The 18,375-nt window shown below is 41.2% G+C and overlaps 1 protein-coding gene across 1 annotated transcript in view; it reads left to right on the top strand.

Moving 5' to 3' along the window:
• The window catches only part of LOC311064033 (uncharacterized protein), a 36,210-nt gene that overhangs the window by 14,674 nt on the left and 3,161 nt on the right, over nt 1-18,375 (top strand). The window lies entirely within an intron of this gene.

Here is an 18,375-nt window from a genome sequence, read left to right as displayed (position 1 = left end):
TACGGGGACAGAGCTCTGCTCTGTAACCGTATTGTTATTGGCAGTATTCTGTCACTTCTGCCACTTTTCGCAGTTCTGGCTGAACCGCGCTGTCGCTTTTTACGAAACTCGGCCATATGGTAGATGGTCATGAAAAACGATCAAAAAATAATTCTCACAATCTTTCGTCCAAAGGTGGCGCTATAGCACTCAATTGAAAATGCCAACTTTGACCAGGTACAACTCATGCCCTGTTTGACCTACAGCCATGAAACTTGGATACACATATGCGTCTCCTCATGCTGAACAACTTTCACACTCTGACTTTTGACCTCTGACCTTTAGATCTCCCACCATTTTGAATTATATGAAAAACAGTCATTGGCTCCTAACTTCTGCATTTTTTCACTTATGGAAAATCCGTTGGAAATTTTTGTAGGCAGTGGTCCAAGGTTCAAGTGCTAAACGTTTCGTGCAGATTGCTCAAAAATCCCAGGAGGAGATAGATTTTAACTATTACAGTTTAAAGAAAATTATTCATCTGTGCCTAAAACATACATGCAGACTCACATTTCTTTGAAACTTTGCAGAAATGTACAGGGTCATTCCAAATATCACTGAAACCAATCTTACTCCAATTGGCCAAAAGGGGGCGCTATAGCAATTTTTTGAAAAGGCAGACTTTAAACAGGCATAAGTCATGCCTCGTTTGGCCGAAAGTCGTGAAACTTGCTTACACATGTGCCTTGACTCATGAGGAACACACGTATCGATTTGACCATTAAGCTCCGCCCTTAGATTTTCCGCAATTTTGAGCAGTTTGAAAAATACTTGTTTTTGCCAGTTCTGGCTTAACCGTGCATACGCTTTTTACGAAACTCGGCCATATGGTAGATGCTCATGAAAAACTACCAAGAAATAATTCTCACACTCATTTGTCAAAGGGTGGCGCTATAGCACTCAATTGAAAGTGCCAACTTTGAACAGGTACAACTCATGCCCTGTTTGACCTACAACCATGAAACTTCGATACGCACATGCGTCTCTTCATGCCCGACAACTTTCGTGGTCTGACTTTTGACATCTGACCCTTAGATCGCCCACCATTTTGAATTATATGAAAAACAGTCATTGGCTCCTAACTTCTGCATTTTTTCACTTATGGAAAATCCGTTGGAAATTTTTGTAGGCAGTGGTCCAAAGTTCATGTGTAAAATGTTTCGTGCAGATTGCTCAAAAATCCCAGGAGGAGATAGATTTTAACTATTACAGTTTTATGAAAATTATTCATCTGTGCCTAAAACATACATGCAGACTCACATTTCTTTGAAACTTGGCAGAAATGTACAGGGTCATTCCAAATATCACTGAAACCAATCTCACTCCAATTGGCCAAAAGGGGGCGCTATAGCAATTTTTTGAAAAGGCAGACTTTAAACAGGCATAAGTCATGCCTCGTTTGGCCGAAAGTCGTGAAACTTGCTTACACATGTGCCTTGACTCATGAGGAACACATCTATCGCTTTGACCAGTAAGCTCCGCCCTTAGATTGTCCGCAATTTTGAGCAGTTTGAAAAACACTTAAACCCAGGATTTTTCAGCTATTTGCGTGAAACTGTATCATCTGTGTGATCTCCTTTTTCACAGTTATTTATCTGTTGGGCCAATGGCGTCTCCCTTAAATGAAGGCCTCACAATCTCAGGGTCGCCAGTTCAAGCCTCACTTGATGCAGACTTCATTTTACGGGGCCAGAGCTCTGCTCTGGCCCCGTAATATTCACAGTATTCTGTCACTTCTGCCACTTTTCGCAGTTCTGGCTGAACCGCGCTGTCGCTTTTTACGAAACTCGGCCATATGGTAGATGGTCATGAAAAACGATCAAAAAATAATTCTCACAATCTTTCGTCCAAAGGTGGCGCTATAGCACTCAATTGAAAATGCCAACTTTGACCAGGTACAACTCATGCCCTGTTTGACCTACAGCCATGAAACTTGGATACACATATGCGTCTCCTCATGCTGAACAACTTTCACACTCTGACTTTTGACCTCTGACCTTTGGATCTCCCACCATTTTGAATTATATGAAAAACAGTCATTGGCTCCTAACTTCTGCATTTTTTCACTTATGGAAAATCCGTTGGAAATTTTTGTAGGCAGTGGTCCAAGGTTCAAGTGCTAAACGTTTCGTGCAGATTGCGCAAAAATCCCAGGAGGAGATAGATTTTAACTATTACAGTTTAAAGAAAATTATTCATCTGTGCCTAAAACATACATGCAGACTCACATTTCTTTGAAACTTTGCAGAAATGTACAGGGTCATTCCAAATATCACTGAAACCAATCTTACTCCAATTGGCCAAAAGGGGGCGCTATAGCAATTTTTTGAAAAGGCAGACTTTAAACAGGCATAAGTCATGCCTCGTTTGGCCGAAAGTCGTGAAACTTGCTTACACATGTGCCTTGACTCATGAGGAACACACGTATCGATTTGACCATTAAGCTCCGCCCTTAGATTTTCCGCAATTTTGAGCAGTTTGAAAAATACTTGTTTTTGCCAGTTCTGGCTTAACCGTGCATACGCTTTTTACGAAACTCGGCCATATGGTAGATGCTCATGAAAAACTACCAAGAAATAATTCTTATCTCATTCGTCAAAGGGTGGCGCTATAGCACTCAATTGAAAGTGCCAACTTTGAACAGGTACAACTCATGCCCTGTTTGACCTACAACCATGAAACTTCGATACACACATGCGTCTCTTCATGCCCGACAACTTTCGTGGTCTGACTTTTGACCTCTGACCTTTAGATCGCCCACCATTTTGAATTATATGAAAAACAGTCATTGGCTCCTAACTTCTGCATTTTTTCACTTATGGAAAATCTGTTGGAAATGTTTGTAGGCAGTGGTCCAAAGTTCATGTGTAAAATGTTTCATGCAGATTGCTCAAAAATCCCAGGAGGAGATAGATTTTAACTATTACAGTTTTATGAAAATTATTCATCTGTGCCTAAAACATACATGCAGACTCACATTTCTTTGAAACTTGGCAGAAATGTACAGGGTCATTCCAAATATCACTGAAACCAATCTCACTCCAATTGGCCAAAAGGGGGCGCTATAGCAATTTTTTGAAAAGGCAGACTTTAAACAGGCATAAGTCATGCCTCGTTTGGCCGAAAGTCGTGAAACTTGCTTACACATGTGCCTTGACTCATGAGGAACACACGTATCGATTTGACCATTAAGCTCCGCCCTTAAATTGTCCGCAATTTTGAGCAGTTTGAAAAACACTTAAACCCAGGATTTTTCAGCTATTTGTGTGAAACTGTATCATCTGTGTGATCTCCTTTTCCACAGTTACATGTCTGTTGGGCCAATGGCGTCTCCCTTAAATGAATGCCTCACAATCTCAAGGTCGCCAGTTCAAGCCTCACTTGATGCAGACTTAATTTAAGTTGAATTGCAAACAACATGACTGTATCAATGAATACATGTGCAAATGGTAAAGATAACCTGAAATGCTTATTTGAGAGTATGTTTTTTCAACGCATGACATACTTTATCTGAAAATAGCTGATCTACAATCTCACAACTTTTCATGGTTTGTGAGCTTGTAGATCGGCTACTTTCACTAGTTTTGGTTCTGAGGAGATGTACAATTTCTTCATTGGTAAATGGTTTGTGAACGAGTGATCTTAGTGTTAGTGAAACAGGGGCTTGGTTCATGAAAGAAGGCAAGAGTTTATGATCTTCAACAGACAACATCAGCCTGGACAAAGCTATAGCACTATAGGTAGTGTTGCAGCCTATTAGTCTGAAGGTTGAGAGTTCGAATCCTGTTAATGGCAGTAGGTTGAGATGTCCAATCAAACCATTATGTTTCCATCTCTCTCTCTCATCAATCTATTGTTTCCATGTCACTCTCTCTCTCTTCAATCTATTCCGTTTCCATGTCTCTCTCTCTCTCTCTATTCACTGGCCCCGTATTATCGCTGCTTGCAGCTATATTTTCTTTTTATTATTCTGTGAAAACAGAGTTGGAACCAGACCAGTATTTTATCTGCTGTTAAACAGTTCTGCCACACCCAAATTATCTGTTCATAACATTTTAAAGAGAGCTACCCAGTGTTGGGCAATTCATTCAGGAAGGGTAAGTTACTAGTAACTTAAAAAAAAGTAACAATATTACATTACTTATTACTTGGTATCAAGAGTAAGATACAGTACGTTATATTACATTACTTTTGCATGTTCAAATGACAGCATCATTTTGTGAAAGGGTGCATGCTTAAAAAGAACAGATCTACAAGCTGTTTGTTTGTTTGTTTGTTTGTTTGTTTGTTTGATTGATTGATTGATTGATTGATTGATTGATTGATTGATTGATTGATTGATTGATTGAAAACTTTATTAACAGTTTGCAAAAGAAAAAGAGCACATAAAGTGCAGTTTAATACAAATACAATGCTAAAAAGGATAGAACCCAAAAAAGCACTATGGCTTGTTTCCATTGGGGTCCTGTGTATTCAATTCATAGGAACATTTAGTGACAGACAAATACAATACAATACTATACTATGCAAAAAACATTATATAAACGAGTTGTAATCAGAAAGGGGGGGGGGTGAGTTGTACTGTAGGTGTGAGTTGTAAGCAGTAGCCTGACCCGTTTGTTTTAGGATGTCTGGAGCCTTGTTTTTAAGGCCTTTGTGGTACTATGGTACCATGAGGTGCATGCATAGTCATAGTGACATTGGATGAGTGCTCCAGCTAACAATGAGTTGCATCGCAACGTGGTGATAGCTTGTAGATCTGTTCTTTTTTTCCTGCATGTGACAACCTCCTATGGAGTATAAATGATAGGCTTAATAACTTGGACAAAAAAAGGTTACATGGCTATGGTACCATGAGGTGCATGCATAGTCATAGTGACATTGGATGAGTGCTCCAGCTAACAATGAGTTGCATCGCAACGTGGTGATAGCTTGTAGATCTGTTCTTTTTTTCCTGCATGTGACAACCTCCTATGGAGTATAAATGATAGGCTTAATAACTTGGACAAAAAAAGGTTACATGGCTTAATAACTGTAATATTATTACTGTTTTGGCAATTCAACAAAGTTACACTAGTTACTGGGGAAAGTAATTACTGTATATGACATGAATTAGTTACTGCCGAACACTGGCTATATCTATTACAAGGGCACAGCATTATGTAACTGACCATATTATGGAAAATACCCCTACTGACCATTTTCCAAACAGCCTTAAATAAGAATATCTGCTTACAAAAAGGTGGTGAAACATTCAGTTTGATTAATGAGTGCTGTGTTTGTACAGTATGGCAACTAATGTCCTGCTCTCTTGTCTGATAAGGAGAAGTCACGTAGGGAAGTTGAAAGTCCAATATTTACTCTATGAAAACATCAATATGTGATTGTGCATAAAGATGAGCCCAATTACTAAATTGCCACTCTTTCTACTTTTACTTTTTGTTGTAATAGTAGGGTTCATGCATGGCCATAAAACAGACTTTGGACACTTATTTAAATTGCAGGTATTCCAAATCTGCTTTCAGGCTGTAGCCAAGTAGCTTGTGACACCAGGCCCATAAAGATATTCACTTCAAAGTGGTGATACCTATATCTGAACTGGTTGGAGAGAGATGTCTAATATAAAATCTTTAGGTACAACTTTTGTAGGCGCTTGCCAGATTACACTTAGTGGTGGAAAAAAGTACTTAATTACTTTGGTAAAAATTACTTAAAAACTTAAAAACACTATGTTACAAGTGAGTCTGGCAAGTATTGGCATCAAAATATACTCAAAGTACCAAAAGTAAAAGTACTAATTCTGCAGAATGTCCGGTTCAAAAGTTTTCTAAATGTGTAAAAAAATCTTTGGAAAATAGTTGATCTAAAAGCTAACAACAGGTGGCATTGCAATGTGTTATACCCTTGTAGATCGGCTATTTGCGAATCGATAAAGTATAAAGTAGGGCTTAATTTGTTAATGTATGTTTTGTAATAATCTGCTAAATAACTTAAAGGACCACTTCACCCATTTTCAACCTATCTTCATATAATTGGTCCTCACTAATCGTGAGGTCACGTTGACCTTACGTTGAGAATGTTCAAGACGCTCAGCGAGACGCTCCGTCACACAGTGACTTTTACTAACTTTTAACAGATTTCCAGTCAACAATTTTATACCAAATTCCTGGATCCTAACCTGGCGACCTACTTCTGTGAATCACCCATGACATCTCAGTGATCGATACAGTTGTTTATTTTATTTTATTATCTTAAGGACTGTGTGCTGCCTGCTAGCTGGCTGTGGCTAGTCTTCAGCCTAGACGCCAGCCTAGTGGCTAGTTAGCTGTGGCTCGCTTTTAGCCTAGATGCTAACTTTTATAACTTTTATATTCCTGCCGGAATCAACCTGGGGATTATCTGGTGTATCCTTCCTAAAGCCTGTTGGATCAAAGAGTACTCACCCCCTCCAGTCGTGGTTTATCCATTAAGTGACTGGTTCCAATCGTGGTTTTTCACTTTGAGAGATTGGAATCCTATACCTGTTGCCTCCCATGGCAGATGAAAAAAGTGCCATCAAGGCTGAGCTACTCTCCATCACGAGCCTGGTGGATGATCTTCTCCAGCGACAGTTGCTCCTCCAGGGCCGCCTGGTCTCCTTGGAGGGACCGGGTAATGGTATTGTCCCTCTGGTGCCTGCCAAAGCTGCCCCCAGGCGGGAAGGTGGTGCCCTCGGCGCCGGTAAAATCCGTTCGGCGCATGGAGTGGCTCCCACCTGGACCTCCGTGGTCAAAGGCACTCACCACCGGAGGCTGTCAATCCCCCTCTTCAACCCGTCTCCGTCTGGATCCGAGGCTTGTAACCTGGCTGACGTCTTCCAATGCTCGAACACCTTCGCACCGCTCCAGGATACAGCGGCCACGGACACGGCTAACATCATCAAGGTCCCTCAGCATATAGGCTCTCGCCCGGGGAAACGCTCCGGTCCCGATTCCTCTGGGTCGTCGACCCTTTCCCTCACCTCGACCCCCAAACTCCGAGCTCATGGGGGGAAACGACGCCGACTTTCACAAGCATACAGCTCACCCGAGCCACGAGTGTCCCCTGTGGCTAGCTGTCCAGTGCGAGGCAGGGTGACCACTGCTGCTCCCGGCCACAGGTCACCGCCCCCTCCCCCGTTGGTTTCTCTCCACACGAGGTCTGCAGCATCTATCTCCATGGACGAGTTAGATTACCCCCACCACCCTCCGCCATCTGGTCCTGAATACCTTCTACTAGGTGATTCCATAGTCCGTTTTGCTTCCATCCCAAACTGTATTACTTATTCTTTCTCCGGTGCAAAAATTTTGGATCTACAGGAGCACATTCCACACATCCTCTCACGTCACCCCTCAGTTCACACAGTGATCGTTCATGCTGGCCTGAATGACATAAGGTCCAGGTGCATACAATCAGCTAAATTGTACAGCGACTATGAGGTCCTGGCAAATGAAATTGAAAACCTGGGAAAGAATTGTTTTTTCTCGGGTTTAATTCCCACCCTCCACAAAAGCCCTGAAATTTTTAGCCGCATCTATAGTGCTGACAATTGGTTGCGCAATTTCTGCCTAGCCTGTGGTTACGGCTACTCAAGCAATTTTGATCTATTTTGGAAAACCCCCTCACTATACCGTGATACATTACACCCAAGCAATGATGGCATCAAAGTGCTGGCCAATCACATCTCCAGTTACCTTCCCAAAAAGTGACGCCAGTTACCACAATTGAGTGTACCATTATCTACTACTAGCCCCTTTCACACTACCTCTTTTATTCCAGTTCTCATCACACTTAGACCATCTTTTCCAAATTTACAGTCACATTGCAGAGGTGCTAATCTCCTTAACCTTATACCCCCCGGCTCAGTTAACCAGTCACAGTCACCCTGTGACCTAGGACCTAAGGCTATTAAAATGGCATTGTTTAATGCCCGTTCCATAGCCAACAAAACTTTTATCTTAAATGATTTTATCACAGCCAAAGACTTGGACATTTTCTGTCTTTCAGAAACTTGGCAAAGGACAGACGAATATGTCTTTCTAAACGAACTGTGCCCGCCAAACTTTTCTTTTACCTGTGCTCCCAGACCCTCCAGGTCAAATGCAACCACCAGTCGTGTAGGAGGTGGCATAGCCCTGGTGCACAAGAACTGTTTCTCCTCCAGGATTGTGTGCTCCAGTAGTACATACAGCTCCTTTGAACTCTTAATCACCAAAGTTGGGCACACAAACCCATTTTATTGTATTTTAATTTATCGACCCCCTGGTTTTAACAGCTCCTTTCTGACTGATTTTAGCGAATTTTTAACCTCCATCATCAAGCTGGAAAGGATCATACTTTTAGGTGATTTTAACTTTCGGATTAATAACTGTAATGATAATTTTGCCACCAATTTTATTTTTATCACTGAATCATATAATTTTATCCAACATGTCTCAGGCCCCACGCACAACAAAGGTAACACACTTGATCTTGTTTTTACTCTTGGCTTAGACATTGATAATATTGTTTTTGAGGAAATGACAATAAGCGATCATAAATGCATACTTTTTAACTTAATATTTAAATCTGACACTATAACGGCCAAGCGAGTTAAGTGCTCGCGCATGATTAATGACATGTCGGCAGAAAGATTCTCCACTGCCTTCGATAGCAGTGTTGTGCCATCTATAAATGGTGACATTGATACTTTAGTTCATGCTTTTAACCTGCACTGTTCTGACATTTTAGATGTAGTTGCCCCGTTCAAATCCCGCACTGTTCGCACTTTAAACTCCTCCCCCTGGTTAAATGAGGATATTCGTCGTTTTAGACGCAACTGTAGGTGTGCTGAACGAAAGTGGAAATCCACTGAGCTTGAGGTACACCGTCTTCATTTTAAGAAACTTTTAATTGATTTTAACAGTATGGTTAAGGAGGCGAGAGCTACCTACTTCACAAACCTTATTTCATCCAGCAAACAAAACCCCAAAGCCCTTTTTGACACCATTAACACCATAGTCAGTCCACAAACTCCTGTCACACCTGTTTTCTCTGCAGAAGACTGTCAAGATTTTCTAAATTTTTTTATCAATAAGGTTGCCAGTGTCAGGGCAGGTATTACACCCTCCACCTCAATCCAACCTTCATCTCCAAACCGCCAGTCTACTCTGAATTCTTTCTCACCCATTTCCCTCCATGACTTAACAGAGCTGGTGAGTAGCACAAAAACCTCCTCTAGCCCCTTAGACATCATTCCAACCTCTCTGTTAAAGGACGTTTTTAACACTATTGGTCCATGTCTGCTGTCCATCATCAACCTCTCGTTGGTCTCTGGTCAGGTCCCTGCCTATTTCAAACAGGCAATCGTTCAGCCGCTTTTAAAAAAGCCAAGCCTGGATGCTTCGTTACCTAGTAACTATCGGCCTATCTCGAAGTTACCTTTTATGTCCAAAATTTTAGAAAAAATTGTTGCCAACCAGCTTATAGCTATTTTAAATGAACACCATATTTTTGACAAATTCCAGTCAGGCTTTCGCCAAAAACACTCCACGGAGACTGCACTTTTAAGAGTATCAAACGATTTACTGATGTCTGCCGACTCTGGAAAATGCTCCATTTTAGTACTACTTGACCTTAGTGTTGCGTTTGACACGGTAGATCACAATGTTTTGACCAACAGGCTCAGAAATTGGGTGGGAGTCTCAGGGAGTGCCCTGGAATGGTTCAAGTCCTACCTCTCTGGTAGATGTTTCTCTGTCGCATTAGGCCCTCATGTGTCGAAGTCTGTCCCCGTTTCCTGTGGGGTCCCCCAAGGCTCGGTACTTGGTCCAATTTTATTTTCACTGTATATGCTCCCACTAGGACACATTATAAATTCTTTTAAAGGCATCTCCTACCACCTCTACGCGGATGATATCCAGCTCTATTGCTCGTTTAACCCTGACTGCCCTGATCATTTTAATTATAATATTACTATTTTAAACGAGTGTCTGTCTGCCATTAAGGCCTGGTTAGCAAACAATTTCCTGCAGCTAAATGAGGCCAAAACCGAGGTCCTCATTGTGGCCTCTGATGACGTTACATCCAAGGTGGCTGATTGTTTAGGGTCCCTCAAAAGCAAAGTGAGCCCCAACCTCAGGAATCTTGGAGTCATTTTTGATCAGGGCATGCTCCTCGACACACACGTTAAATCAGTGACCCGCACCTGTTTTTTCCACCTCAGGAATATTGCGAAGCTGAGGTCGATAGTTTCACATTCTGACCTAGAATTGATAATACGTGCTTTCGTTTCATCTCGCCTTGACTACTGCAATTCGGTTCTCACCTGCCTCAATAAAACATCCATAGACCGCCTGCAATTCATTCAAAACACTGCTGCAAGACTGCTAACAAGATCAAGCAGAAGGTGTCACATTACTCCAGTTTTGGCATCTTTGCACTGGCTTCCTATACATTTTAGAGTTCAGTTTAAGGTCCTGGTGCTCACTTTTAGAGCTCTGCACAGCCAGGCACCTGAATATTTAACTGACTTACTGAAACCATATGTGCCCAGCAGGACCCTGAGGTCAGCGGACCAGGGTCTATTGGTCATTCCTCGTACCAGGTTAATCACCAAAGGTGACAGAGCCTTTCAATCTGTTGCACCTAGACTCTGGAATGCCCTTCCCTGTGGCCTGAGAGCTGCAGCGTCTGTGGATATTTTTAAGAATCAGCTAAAAACATTACTGTTTCAACATGCTTTTGAGTAATGTCATTGTGCTTCTCCTCCAATGGTGATATATGTCTGCTGTATACTTTTTCTCTGAGATGCATTGTGTTTTTGTTTTTGTTTCTGTTTCTAATTATTGAATGTTTTTTATTTTTATTTTTATTTCTGCTGCATGTTAAGCACTTTGTGAGTCCTCTCTGTGAAAAGTGCTATACAAATAAAATTTACTTACTTACTTACTTACTAATGCTCATTATAAGATGCTACCATATTTATTGATCTGTGTCTCAGAGGAGGGCTGGGCATGGACAGGTCAGAAACCCGCCTACCAGTGACATCATCGATGGGGAATAGAAGCTAATAGAAACTGCAGGCTTTCTATTCCTGGAAAGTTAGCATGCTATAATAGAAATCACATTCATTGTAACTCAGTAAATCAAAGTTACTTGGAATAATATCTGTGATATTATTACTGTTTGGCAATCCTCCTATCCTCCTATAATTTGACAAACCTCTGTAACTCTGTAGTCATGTCATGGTGAAGCTGCCTGGTTCTCCTCAGTGGCTGGAGCAATTGCTCTGATTTTACACACAGCCATTGACCATCTGAACTTAACTGCGAAGCCCATTTTTCAATTTCATCAAATCTCAGCTGCGCAAGAAACAAGCAGCAAGGTCTATGAAAACAAGGCCAAACGAAACAAGCCCCACAAGCAACAAGGTCTATGAAAAGAAGGCCAAACGAAGCGCCTTCACACACATACCTTGCCTCTTGGAAAACAGCCGATCTACAAGCTCACAACGCGTCCTCACACCCACCTGCACTTTCACAACCAACGCCAAAACACACTACCACCAATATTGCCCCTAAACCGCTTACAATAGGCCAACATGGCAACACACCATAGACCCCACCCACTCTCTGAGTGAATTCTTACGGATCTCTGTGTGTGTGTGTGTGTGTGTGTGTGTGTGTGTGTGTGTGTGTGTGTGTGTGTGTGTGTGTGTGTGTGTGTGTGTGTGTGTGTGTGGGGACCCAGGGGGTTCCGCGACGGGGGACGGGGGACGGGGGGGTGGGGGGGGCAGTTGCCCGTGGGGAGGGGTGACCGCGACGGGTGCCGCGACGGGGGTAGAAACCGCGCGACAGGACGTGCAATAACCCCAAGTTTGCAACTACTTTCGCCTGCGCCCTTCACCGGGTATGGTCTAGTAGTCATAATCTACACTATTAGTTACTGGGAAAGTAATAATATTACAGCAATAATATTACTAGTAAATAGTTACTGCCTACTGGCTATACTTTTACAATGGCACAGCATTATGTAATTGTACAGTATAATTACTGGCCATTTTCCAAACAGCCTTAAAAGGAATGGAGGAAAGTAACATTTACTCATTTACATTTACTCAAGTACTGTAGCCTACTTAGTACAATTTGGAGGTACTTTTTTCTTACTTTACTGGAGTGTTTACAATTTTCAATACTTTTCAGACTTTACTACTCCACTACATCTCAAATGCAAATATTGTACTTTTACTCCACTACTGCCACTCCCTCCAGTAGTCATAAAAGACACAGTGGTTCTGCATAGGCCTACTGATAGTTTATTCAAGCACTCTTACGGCTCAAATAACACCAACGTCTACTACATAAAATAAAGCATAAACAAACACTCGCATTAACAACAGAAACATGACGTAAACATTGTACAAACAAACGTGAAACAAAAGCAAATATAAACAAACAAACCTTACTGGCTGCATATAGACTGTAAGAAGGGAATGAGTCCAAGTGCCCATGACAGACTCACAGCAACAACAAACTGCAATAAAATCAATACAATGAACTCAATATTCAAACCATCATAATAGTGACTTAGATGACACAACTCAAGTACAAACAAACCTTTCTCTGTCCTGCAACACGTTCAAACATACGCTTTGTCAATGAGCGGAAGTGCTGGTGTTGCACACTTGTGTGTCTCAACGAAACTGCACAATATAAAGGGTTCCGATACCAGCCATACCTTATAAGGAGTTTGGGCATTTAACTCAGTACAGTACTCTCGGTACAAAATAAATACTTCTAATAAGTGTCTTAGACCAATGGGCATGGATATGGGCATACATCTAATTATATTAAATAAAGAACCAAAATAAGGATATAAAATAATTACTCTGGCAGCTACAACTACGATTATTTGAACACTTTAGTTGCTAGTTACTTTGTACATTTTGATTATTAGTACAAAACCACTTCAGACCTATACTTTGGCAATTTGAAAATAGCCGATCTACATGCTCACAACGTGTCGCTTTGCGGAGCGTTGTGAGCTTGTAGATCTGCTATTTTTAAAGGATTATTATACATGGTGAAATGGGACCTTCTGCATAATAAGTACTTTTACTCTGGGTACTTTTAATACATTTTCATGCCAATATTTTTGTACTTTTACTCAAGAAAATTTTGAATACCGGAATTTTATTTGTATTAAGTACTTAAGTAAAGAATGTCAGTACTTCTTCCACCACTGCTTAAATGTATAATGTATGCGTACAACAAGATGGAAATGCATTCAGTTTGATTAATGAGTGCTGTGTTTGTACAGTATGTCTTACTCTCTGTCTGATAAGCGTAAGTCTAATAAGGAAGTTCAATGGAGCAATTATTTTTGATTTCTTGTCCACCTTTGGAGTTACATCATGGTAAATACACAACACAAACCTCTACCAAAGTGGTCTTGCCCTTTAAATACATGAAAACAGACTTTGGACACTTTATTTCAATTGCAGCCATTTAAACTCACCCTGCTGCTTTCTAGCCTGGTAAACCCTCCCTCCGGCAATCTCATTTCCATTTGATTTCAGGAGTGAGTCTGGCCTGATCGACCATGCTGCAATATTGGCTGTGGGCTGGAGTTGGGCGGGAGTAATACCGTTGACTGACAACCCCTTCAGCCAATGATCGTTTTTCCCCTTCAGCCAATCAGCAGTTCATTTTTACCAGCTCCAGGCTATGTGACGCAACGGGACTTTTGAGACGGCCATGCCCAAAATAGGTTGCCTTATTCGGATAAATGCGTGGCACTGCCCGCCCCTTCCGGTTCTCTAAATTTTTATTTTTAAATAGGCTCTGTCATGATTAATTGACCACATATATGAAGTTAAACAACTAAATTCTATCCAAACGATATCTTAAAAGTAAATTCCGTGTCTCAAAAACGAAGTTTGAGAGCGTTTTAAAAACGAAAGTAACTGGCCACAGAAACAATGGTGGATCGTTCCATTTTTGTCGGCTGCACTCGATCCCGTTCGGGCTCACTCGTACTCGCCACCTGATTGGCCAACTGTCGCTGTCAATCACAGAACGATGTGCGACGACCTCAATAGTATTCAATCAATCAATCAAATATAAAACAGGACTTAATTTGTTAATGTGTGTAATTTTCATAATAATCTCTAGCAACAAAGTAAGTCAGTATGTAATCTTGCCTCTGAGATGTAGTGGAGTAGAAGTATAAAGTATTGAACAATGCATACTGAAATGAAGTAAAAGTGCCTCAAAATGGTATACAGTACTTGAGTAAATGTACTTTCTTTCCACCAATGATTAACCTTACATTTCTAAAACTGTCCCTTCTTTATGTGTAGAGCTTCAGTTAAATACATAATAAATGTTTGAGCAAATGTATTGAACACGTTTTCTTTGTCAACCCACAGTTATTCTGAAGCAAAGAAATGGATCCGGTAGCACAGAGCATGAATAATGAGCTCCAAGTGTTTCCACCAGGGACCATAGCTGCCCCAACAGAAACAGATCCCATAATACAATTCATAATGAGTGGAAACCTCAAGAAGTTCAAGAAATCGATCAGAGACAAAGACATTAATGGCCTATACCCATCCAAAGAGCTCAACATTCAGATATGTCCTTTGGCTGCTGCTGTGGTATATCACAAGGAGGACATTCTTGCCTTTCTTCTGAAAGAGCATGCAAACCCACATCAGTTATCCTCAAATAACTGGACCCCTCTGCATTTGGCCTCCTTTCACAAAGCACCACTTGATTTTGTGCACAAACTGATTAAAGCAGGTGCAAATCCAAATGTTATCACAAATGTACCCCGCGCTTTGACACCACTTCAGTTTGCTGCCATCAGTAAGAGGGATGATATTGTGAAAGTCCTAATCAAAGCTGGAGGGTTTGTAAAACCAATCCCTGTTACACATCCTGCACATATTTTTTTCAATTCAAAAATATCTGACATGATGCATGAGCTTGCATTGAGTGGTGGTGACTATTATTCAAAAATAAAACATTTTTTAGAACTGAAAATTGCTGTACAACAGAAAACACCAACAGAAGTTTTCAGCATTTGTGATCGTTATATGCTGGAAGAGGAGCCTCAGACCCATCTGACCATGATTGACATACTCTTTACTGCTAGAGGACCATCAGAGGAAGAGTATCGTCAGAGAACTATTAAGTGGTTGAAGGACAATGACAAGCTGAACTTCTACATTGAAAATGCAGACAAACGCCTTCCAGAAATTCAAGATGCAACCGCGCAGGGTATAGTTGTTGAAAGTCTACATGCAGTTCTCTGCACAATGAGAGAGATACCCAGTCAGTTATCACTATCTATGATCCCCACGCTAATGAAACTCCTTTCTACAAGCACTCAAATTCCTCAATTACAGGAAAACATTATGATAACTCTATATGTGATAGCACAAAAAGTCAAAGATGACTGGAATCAGTACCTCATGGATACATTATGCGCAACGATTGTTCCTTTTGTGAAGAAAGAGCACTCCTCTCGTATGAGAATGTGTACTTATGGCATACTGGCAAACCTGCTTCCATGTGAACGTGCCACTGACATCTGTGCATCAGTGGGAATAGTTAATGTGCCTGAGGATATAATTACATCTGTAGACATGCAGATGAATGACAACCTGAAAGAAAAGCTTAGAGAACTGCAAAAGTATCTAAACAAGCCAAGCTCAGAGTGTGATGTTTCCAAAACTGCCAGTAGGCCTACAGAGCCACCAGGATCCAAAAAGAAGAAGAGAATAAGGAGAAAAATATAGCTGCAAGCAGCGATAATACGGGGCCAGTGAGAGAGAGACAGACAGACATGGAAACTGGAGAGAGAGAGAGAGAGAGAGAGAGAGAGAGAGAGAGAGAGAGAGAGAGAGATGGAAACTGGAGAGAGAGAGAGAGAGAGAGAGAGAGAGAGAGCCATGGAAACGGAATAGATTGAAGAGAGACATGGAAACGGAATAGATTGATGAGAGAGAGAGATATGGAAACAGAATGGATAGATTGGACATCTCAACCTATTGCCATTAACAGGAATCGAACTCTCAACCTTCGGACTAGGATAAGGATAATTCCTTTTAACAGGTCGTTCATGAAAGTCCTTGTGGTCTTGTTTCCAATGAGAACCTGTGAGCAATTAGGGGTTAAGAGTCTTGCTCAAGGACAAATTTAATTTCATTGACGCATATGCTGGGATGGCCTGGAATCGAACCTGGGGCAACCAGGGCCTCTGGTTCCCTAGGCGTGCTCACTAACCACCCAGCTATGGCCGCCCCATGATAGGCTAGTAGGCTGCAACACTACCTATAGTGCTATAGCTTTGTCCAGGCTGATGTTGTCTGTTGAAGATCATAAACTCTTGCTTTCTGTCATGAACCAAGCCAACACTAAGATCACTCGTTCACAAACCATTTACCAATAGAGAAATTATATGTCTCCTCGCTACCGAAAACAGTGAAAGCAGCCGATCTACAAGCTCAGAAACACGTTGCTATCTGAAAAGTTTTGAGATTGTAGATCGGCTATTTTCAGAATGAAGTATGTCATACGTTGAAAAAACGTACTCTCAAATAAGCATTTCAGGTTATCTTTACCATTTGCACATGAATTCATTGATACAGTCATGTTGTTTGCAATTCAACTTAAATTAAGTCTGCATCAAGTGAGGCTTGAACTGGCGACCCTGAGATTGTGAGGCCTTCATTTAAGGGAGACGCCATTGGCCCAACAGATAAGTAACTGTGAAAAAGGAGATCACACAGATGATACAGTTTCACGCAAATAGCTGAAAAAATCCTGGGTTTAAGTGTTTTTCAAACTGCTCAAAATTGCGGACAATCTAAGGGCGGAGCTTACTGGTCAAAGCGATAGATGTGTTCCTCATGAATCAAGGCACATGTGTAAGCAAGTTTCACGACTTTCGGCCAAACGAGGCATGACTTATGCCTGTTTAAAGTCTGCCTTTTCAAAAAATTGCTATAGCGCCCCCTTTTGGCCAATTGGAGTGAGATTGGTTTCAGTGATATTTGGAATGACCCTGTACATTTCTGCCAAGTTTCAAAGAAATGTGAGTCTGCATGTATGTTTTAGGCACAGATGAATAATTTTCATAAAACTGTAATAGTTAAAATCTATCTCCTCCTGGGATTTTTGAGCAATCTGCACGAAACATTTTACACATGAACTTTGGACCACTGCCTACAAAAATTTCCAACGGATTTTCCATAAGTGAAAAAATGCAGAAGTTAGGAGCCAATGACTGTTTTTCATATAATTCAAAATGGTGGGCGATCTAAAGGTCAAAGGTCAAAAGTCAGACCACGAAAGTTGTCGGGCATGAAGAGACGCATGTGCGTATCGAAGTTTCATGGTTGTAGGTCAAACAGGGCATGAGTTGTACCTGTTCAAAGTTGGCACTTTCAATTGAGTGCTATAGCGCCACCCTTTGACGAATGAGTGTGAGAATTATTTCTTGGTAGTTTTTCATGAGCATCTACCATATGGCCGAGTTTCGTAAAAAGCGTATGCACGGTTAAGCCAGAACTGGCAAAAACAAGTATTTTTCAAACTGCTCAAAATTGCGGAAAATCTAAGGGCGGAGCTTAATGGTCAAATCGATACGTGTGTTCCTCATGAGTCAAGGCACATGTGTAAGCAAGTTTCACGACTTTCGGCCAAACGAGGCATGACTTATGCCTGTTTAAAGTCTGCCTTTTCAAAAAATTGCTATAGCGCCCCCTTTTGGCCAATTGGAGTAAGATTGGTTTCAGTGATATTTGGAATGACCCTGTACATTTCTGCAAAGTTTCAAAGAAATGTGAGTCTGCATGTATGTTTTAGGCACAGATGAATAATTTTCATAAAACTGTAATAGTTAAAATCTATCTCCTCCTGGGATTTTTGAGCAATCTGCACGAAACGTTTCGTACTTGAACAATGGACCACTTTCTACAAAAATTTCCAACGGATTTTCCATAAGTGAAAAAATGCAGAAGTTAGGAGCCAATGACTGTTTTTCATATAATTCAAAATGGTGGGAGATCTAAAGGTCAGAGGTCAAAAGTCAGGGTGTGAAAGTTGTTAAGCATGAGGAGACGCATATGTGTATCCAAGTTTCATGGCTGTAGGTCAAACAGGGCATGAATTGTACCTGGTCAAAGTTGGCATTTTCAATTGAGTGCTATAGCGCCACCTTTGGACGAAAGATTGTGAGAATTATTTTTTGATCGTTTTTTCATGACCATCTACCATATGGCCGAGTTTCGTAAAAACCGACAGCGCGGTTCAGCCAGAACTGCGAAAA

The sequence above is a fragment of the Gymnoscopelus microlampas genome (genome assembly GCF_963454915.1).
Source record: "Gymnoscopelus microlampas genome assembly, chromosome: 17".
NCBI lineage: Eukaryota > Metazoa > Chordata > Actinopteri > Myctophiformes > Myctophidae > Gymnoscopelus > Gymnoscopelus microlampas.
This window is presented reverse-complemented; position numbering and strand designations above follow the sequence as displayed.